The sequence below is a fragment of the Sceloporus undulatus genome, chromosome 1 (genome assembly GCF_019175285.1).
Source record: "Sceloporus undulatus isolate JIND9_A2432 ecotype Alabama chromosome 1, SceUnd_v1.1, whole genome shotgun sequence".
NCBI lineage: Eukaryota > Metazoa > Chordata > Lepidosauria > Squamata > Phrynosomatidae > Sceloporus > Sceloporus undulatus.
The window spans coordinates 100,471,662-100,479,657 of NC_056522.1; the positions used below are offsets into that span (position 1 = coordinate 100,471,662).

Genomic DNA, 7,996 nt, shown 5'->3' on the forward strand with positions numbered 1-7,996 from the left:
TACTTTAGTTGTCTGTTCCTGCACTGGCAAGGAGTTGGACTAGGTGGCCTTCCAGGTCCTTCCAGCCCTGTGATTCTGCACTCGCTACTTGCTGGGCTGGAGAACAAGTAGTCACATATATATATATGTGTGTGTGTTGTTTCCCTTCAAGTCGCTTCCGACTTAATGGTGACCCAAAGGAGAACCTATCACAGGGTTTTCTAGGCAAGTTTCTTTGGATGGAGTTTGCCATTGCCATCCTCTGAGGCTGAGAGAGTGTGACTTGCCCAAGGTTTTCCATGGCTGAGCCAGGGTTCAAACCCAGAATCCTAGTCCAACGCTCAGATCAAGACACCATGCTGGCTCCTATTTATTAATATTCTGCCCTGCATTTGAGAATCTCATAGTGGTATACAATGAAGTCGGTTTAGAGCAATAAATAACATTTTTTTAAAAAAAGACTAGAAACATCTGTTACCATTTATCATTTCTCACTCTAAACCAGCCACAGGCTACATCTGTACAGCAGAAATAATGCAGTTTGACACTGCTTTAACTCCCATGGCTCAATGCTATAGAATTTTGAAAACTGGTTTTGTGAAATATTTAGCCTTCTCTGCGAGAGAGCTCTGTTGCCACAATAAACTACAATCCCAGGATTCCATAGGATGGAGCCATGGAAGTCAAAGCAGGGTCAAACTGCATTGTTTGTGAGTGCAGACGCAGCCTTAAATCTATTCAGTGCCAACCATGGCACATTTGCAAATTGGATAAAATCTGTTAGGCTCCAGAAGAGTTTAATTTAAAAAGCTATGATTTGACTTGTTGCTGGAATGACACCAATGTTATTAGAACTGGAGCTCAAGGGATGTGTGCAGTCATGGTCTGTAGTTAAGTTTGTGAGTAACTTTGGATGCTCAGGTAGCCCAGCAAGGAATGTTGTGTCCCTTTCGTAAAGAAAGCACACACCTTGCTATGGTGGCACATGCCTGGGGTGAAAACAATAACAACAGCATCAACTGTCTTGCCTACCTCTCTCAATGATCAAGGTGGGGTACAACAACTATTAACAAACACACCACACCAAGACTGGGATACTGTGATGATGTAGTTTTTCGATTCCTGGCTCGGCCATGAAAACCTTTGGGTGACCTTGGGCGAGTCACACTCTCTCAGCCTCAGGAGAAGACAATGGCAAACCTTTTCTGAACAAATCTTGCCAAGATAACCCCATGATAGTCGGAATAAGTCTGAAATGACTTGAAGGCACACAACACACAACAACCATTCATTCCATCCAGCCATCAAGATCATGTCACCTCATCAGTTTCCCAAATATCTCTGATGTATATTTTTAGAGATTATAAATGGGATATTCATTCCGTAAACTGAAAAAAATGGATCAAAACAAGGCATTTAAACATGTATTCCTGCATGGAGGGGGGGGCTGGACTTGATTGCCCTTTTTTAAGCTATTGAAAAACATTTTCACATCTTATGCTATTTGTTTTACGGCTTGGTGTAGTCAGAATCATTTCACCACACGATGTCTGATAGCCTTTAGCATAAATAAACCTTATATTATTCAGCCATAATTAATTGGTGGTGGTTGTTGTTGTTTTCCCCTGGATGTGAACTTGATCTGCATATTTATTCAGGAGATAATTGCTCCTGCACTGTTATATTGGGGGAAATGGGTAAAGAATGTGTACTAGTTTATAAAAGAGGCAAGACCAGGAGTGTGATGGTGCTGCAGTTACATGGCAGCTTTGAAACAGACTTCTAAGCAGAGATTCAGGAGTGAAAAAGCTGAGGGTTACTGTAATTTCCACAGTGAATATGTGACTTGTAGTGCAATAAGAAAAGCAGGTTCCCTGGTGGTCTAGTGGTTAGGATTCGGCGCTCTCACCGCCGCGGCCCGGGTTCGATTCCCGGTCAGGGAATTAATCTTTTTGTCTCTGGAAATATTTTTCTATTGTTGTTGTCGTTGCTATTGCTATTAAATAGTTTGTCTTCTTCCATATAAATAATGTTACGGTTTACGTTTTATTGATCATTGCCCTGGCTTTAGCTCTTTTCCGTTGCTTTTCCTGTGAGGAGAGAGTGAACTCCTTCTTGAGATCCAGCGTCCGTTAAATTTTAACGGTCAAAATCACCAACGTATTTTTTTTTTGAATCCGAATTCCCAACGAACGTTGGCAGTTTCTCTTTCAACAAGACCGCAATGTGTGGAAAACGAGTTTTATATATAAAATACGCAATTTCCCCTTCCTTCCTTTTATATATATATTTCCACAAAGTGTGTGGTGTCTATAAAGGAACGTTTTATACATTATTATTTTTTTTACACAAAAATCTCCACAAAAGTCTAGAAACACTGACTTAGGTCTAAAACACACTTCGGAAATAATCCAGTTTGAGACCGTTTTAACTAAGTGCCCTGGCTCAGTGCTAGGGAATCCTGGGAATTGTAGTTTATGGTGGGCCCAGAGCTATCTCTGACAGAGAAGGCTTAATGTTTCACAAAAAACTACAATTCCCAGAATTCCCTAGCACTGAGCAAGGGCACTTAAAGCGGTCTCAAACTGGATTTTTTGTTTTTGTTTTTGTTTCTTATAAAGGTCCTCCACCGTGGCCTCGGAAGTGCAGAACCGAGACAATTCGTATGCTTCTAATTTTAATTTAACTCTGTGTTGCAAAATGTATTCTCGCGACTCGGGCCGAGATGGGGGGGAAGACCTTCACTTCAAACTACAACTCCCAGAATCCTCGAGCCAATGGAAAGCGAGGGAGAGAGCTGCCTATCAAATCATCTGTCAAAGGCAAAGGTTTAAAAAAAACCAAAACAAAAAAAAAAGCAGCAACGTCAGAAACTGCTGGGCGGCCTTTCTTACATGAAGCCTCCCGTAGCGAAAGGGATGCTGTCACTTTAAGAAGGGGGAGGAGACGCCAGCACCTCCTCCGTTGCTAAGCAGCGTCCAAAATGGAAAAGTCATTAGCTGCAGGAAGTCACAATGATAGGTGCATTTACGCAAAGAGGCGGGATTGTCATTGTAGGCGGGGTTTATACAGATGAAGAAAAGTAAACCAATAGCAAGCTTTGGATCCCAAAAGAAAGCCTTGTAGTATAGTTCCCTGGTGGTCTAGTGGTTAGGATTCGGCGCTCTCACCGCCGCGGCCCGGGTTCGATTCCCGGTCAGGGAACACTCCTTTTTTCTTAAATTCAATAATATGTATTAATACTTTATTTGGGAAGCATCCGCACTGCAGAAATAATCCTGTTTGACACCAATTCCCATTTCCAAGAATTACGTAGCATTGAGTCAAGGAAGTTAAAGTGGTGTCAAACCAGATTATTTCTGCAGTGCGGATGCAACCTAGGTCCCTCTTACTTGAATAACTGTAGAGTTTTACACTAGAAGAGAGCAAGGGGTTCAATTTCTTCATCCCATCCATATTCAGGGGCAGCCATGTAGCCAAGTAGAACAACATCCAAAATCCACAAAAATAGTGATACCTTTATTGGACCAACCAAAATCAGGGTGACCAGATAGATATCCTCACAGCAAAGGAGGACCAAATGTAGGACCTTCAGGGGGGGGAAATGGAAGACATGACCAAAGAAAAGCTCAGAACATTCATATAAATTTCTTGGTCCTGCTCAAAATGGAGGACGCTCAAGAAAAAATGGAGGACAAGACATGATCAACTTATAGGCTAAAAACATATGAATTAAGAAATTCATTCTTAGTCAGGTTCAAAATGGAGGACACTAAGGAAAAAAATGGAGGAAGTGAGCAAATAAAACCTAAAAACACATGAATATTATTATTATTATTCTTTATTTATATAGTGCTGTAGATTTGCACAGCGCTGTACATAAAATAATAAATATACAAGAGAAAGCCTGCCTATGGCATACAATCTAAGAGATAATAGGATAATACATATGTTCATGCTTCTTAGTTTGGCTCAAAATAGAGGACATTTTGGAATTCCTCCTGGACAGGTTGAAATGGAGGACATGTCCTGGAAAAGGAGGACATGTCTGGTCCCCGTGACCAAAATGCACAAAATACATGATGCAAACGTTTGAAGCTCTGCTGGCTTCTTCATCAGGAAAAGGTGTCAAAAAGGTTCTGCGTAGTTCCTCAAAGGATATACATGTCCTCTTGCTTCTTCTGCTCAGTTTATTTTATGCTCTTCCTAGAGCAGATGCTAATGCTTAGCTTGTGAATTCATTTTTAATCGTCCCTGCTAAGTAGAGGCCTGACAGGCAGAGAGCGGGAGCCTTTCCTGGCCAGAGAATAAGATAAAAACACAGAGGATGAGATGAAGGAAGAGGTTTCTCTTTAGGGATGTCATGTCTGATTCTCAGGAGGAGCCTCTACCAAAACAAAATAAGATATGCTAATAAATGCTTTCTCCATTCGATTCTTGGTTATTCTTCTGTTGTTGTTAACTGCTGCCAGCAGGTTGACTTAATGGCAGTACTATGCATGAGAAACCATGAAGAAGCAGCTTGGCCATGAAACCGGCTGGGAGACCTTGGGCAAGTCACACTCTCTCAGCCTCAGAGGAAGGCAGTGACAAACCTCCTCTGAACAAATCTTGCACCCCCAAAAAATCATAATAGGGTCACTTTAGGGCACATATTAACAACAACCAAACATGTGCTAGGCTACTATCCCAATCGGCTTAGGCATAGTTCCACTTTGTACTGCAAAGCTGTAAAATCTTCTTCATCTTCAAAGGCAACCCAACGCTGAGTGCACTTTGCATTGATCTATCTGGAGTTTACTATTGCCAACTTTTGCCAAGTATTGCTGGAGAAGAGGTGTCCTGAGGATACTGTGGACCACCAAGAGGACAAACAGATGGGTGAATTCTCCCTGGAAGCCAAGATGATGAAACTGAGGCTGTCATACTTTTGCCACATCATGAGGAGGCATGACCCATTTGTAAACACAATAATGCTAGGAAAGGTGGAGTATAGTAGGAAGAGAGGAAGGCCACAAGCTAAATGGCTGGGCTCAATCAAGGAGACCGTGGGCCTGAGTCTACAGGATGTGAGCAGAGCAGTGGAGGACAGAGGGACTTGAAGATGGAGTTTATCAGACAAGGGAAATTGGAAGTATTCCAATGGCAATCCGAATGCAATCATGGGGTTTAACGTTATTGCATGAAAGACTACCACATGCAATTTCAGGCAATGGCAAGCTATTTTCGGGCGATGGGAAGTCAGTTCGAATGCAATTTGAATTCACGTAAATTCGCTGAATAGCAAATTCACGTGAATGCGTTCTGGCCCCACTTTCTTTTCATTCAAAATTAAGAGAAATTCCTCCCGTGTGATAAACTCCATCGGATGTCTCATCCACAGGGTTGCCATGAATCAGGCTGACTTGGAGGCAGTTAACTGCAACAAAAAGAGTAACTGAGGCCAAATTCTTGTGTTCTGAAGGATGTCAACTTTTTGGGTTCAAGGCCTCATGAACTTGGCTATTACGCTCTGTAAAGCAGTCTAAACTACTACCTTGCAAGCTCCTCAAAGTAGAACTGAGAAACTTTATGGTTTGGATTGCAACTCCCCAGAAGACCTAACAATTTCTAAGAATTACAGAATAGAACAATCACTTTTGCCAGCTCTGCCTCAAAGGAAAAGTACATGCCATTATCGTAGTAAACTCTATTCTGATTAGTAATGGTTTCCAGGGCCTTTGATTGGGAGGGAGATTTTCAAACCCTTTCTTACTAGGCAGCATAAATGGCTTCTTTCCAAGAGTAATTTGTTAGTTGCACTTTTTGAGGGGAAAATACTAACAAAGTATCCCACAAGGTGGCATACTGCTCCCATGACTAAGCTTTTACTGTGTTTGCTGTCATCAGAAATTAAAGATCTTAGTGGTATTGGTTAATTCCAAACCTACATAACCTTTTTGGGTATTTAGCTTTAGAATTAAATCATACAACTTCTGTGTAGGAAATTGCATGAATCCTATCTGTAGTTTTTGTGAGTAATACAGTGGATCCTTGTTATACGCTGGGGTTTGGTTCCAAGATTCCCCGTGTATAACAAAATCCATGTATGCTCAAGTCCCATTACATATAATGACATAGCAAAATGGTGTCCCTAATAAAAAATGGAACATCAAGGTAACTTTATACTTCTTTGGAACATTTTCAAACCATGTATGCTTGAATCCGTGTATAAAAAATCCGTGTATAAGAAGGGCCGACTGTACATGTGTATTTTTGAAAACTACTTATATCCAGGAACTGTTGACTAAGGTGAAGTTGAACTCAGACCAGGATGAAAAACAATGGTCCTCCATGTGTTAGATTGCAGCTTCTATCATCCTCACTATTGGCTATGCTGGCTAGGACTGATAAGATTCTTCTTCTTCTACCTCTGGAATAAAAAATCTCCACATACATCCAGTGGTGTCACTAGGGTTGGTGTCACCTAGTGCAGTAACTCATGGTGTCACTCTCCTACAGACTTCCTCCATATCACACCATACCTTAGTAATGTTTTTTGTACCAATGCTACTCATAAATCATAATTCCTGTAATATCACGGAATGTAATGGCAATAGTTATGACATAAACAACTAGTAAAATTAAAATTATACCTTTAAATTACAATGTCAAACGCACAGCCTAAACATAGTTACATGTACATAGTTTCATGTGTTTAAAATAAAAATGTGGTAAGATGTGATGTTTTTGAAGAAAAATTAAAATTAATTTAAAATTGTTTTTAAAACCTAGGGCCTGTCATTTCTCCTCCCACTGAGTCTCGCCCTACTCACACCATCTCTTCAGCCTTTTAGAGGGTCGCAGGTGAAAACCACAATCCATTCCTGCCAAAAGACATGTTTGGGGAGCAGTGGTATCACCTCTCCTGTTTGACACCAATTCCCATTTCCCCCTAATGACATCCCTGCAGAACCATGGCTTCCAAGCAAATCTTGTGATGTTAGGAGAAAGGAACTTCTCAGTTTCATTAGTCATACACGGGAAAATGCATAGCTGAGTGCCACAGAACATGAAACTCCCCAGTGAAAATTATCTCATGTGGTAGCCAACCATGCCCTTTTTCCCCCTGAGTCCTTGAAAAGGAATAGAGACACATGGAATAGAGAAAACTGAATTTTGACTGGTGAAAGGTATGATTGGAATAAAGCAATTTGATTGCCTGGCTGCCATGGATCCTGGCAGAACTGATTACTGTAGTGTGCCAAAAGTGACTGGACACTTCACACATAATATGCCATTGTTATAAGTGCCAGTCCACTTATAAGTATAATTCAAAATGCTGGTATTCAACTTTTATTAGTTTATTAACCATACACTCTATGGCGGTATCTACACTGAAGAATTAATGCAATTTGACACTGCTTTAACTGCCATGGCTCAATGTTATGGACTTCTGGGATTTGTCATTTTGTGAGATATCAATCCCTCTCCGCCAGACAGCTCTGGTGCCACAACAAACTACAAACTCCAGGATTCCGTAGGGTGGAGCCAAGACAGTTAAAACGGTATCGAACTGTTTTAACTCTGCAGTGTTGCAGCATCCTCTAATTCTATGACCTGCAGCAACAGAACTGATGGCTAGAGAGAGGGTCCTTTAATGCTGCTCTTGCTCTGTTCACTATGGAATTTTATTTGTGACTTAAGCCACATGGCAACATATAGTCATTGCAAATAGTTATATGGCATCCTGTCTTGATCTGGACCATGGCTTCTGTTCTGGGTTTCATTGCTGCATTTAATTGAGGAGTTTGTTTTCAGTTCCAGGGACCAAGCCTGCAACTTGCTAATTAACAATATACACCACATTTAAGCATTTGCAGAGGGTTTCAGTTAATCCTTGTATATCCTACATTGGCAGAAAGAGTTTTTAAAATAGAAACCTATTACTTTCAAAAAGTTACTCTCCTAAACAAAACGCTTGCAGCATGGCCATGGCAAAAGGATTGTGGGAGCCGTTCTTTAACAGTCCAAAGTA

At 41.0% G+C, this 7,996-nt stretch overlaps 2 non-coding genes across 2 annotated transcripts; both read left to right on the forward strand.

Annotated features, from left to right (window-relative positions):
• The first annotated feature begins 1,850 nt into the window (after positions 1 to 1,850).
• TRNAE-CUC lies at positions 1,851 to 1,922 on the forward strand. Its single transcript has one exon. It is a non-coding gene; the product is annotated as a tRNA-Glu (tRNA).
• A 1,189-nt stretch (positions 1,923 to 3,111) lies between these two features.
• TRNAE-CUC lies at positions 3,112 to 3,183 on the forward strand. The gene has a single exon. It is a non-coding gene; the product is annotated as a tRNA-Glu (tRNA).
• Positions 3,184 to 7,996: the final 4,813 nt, after the last annotated feature.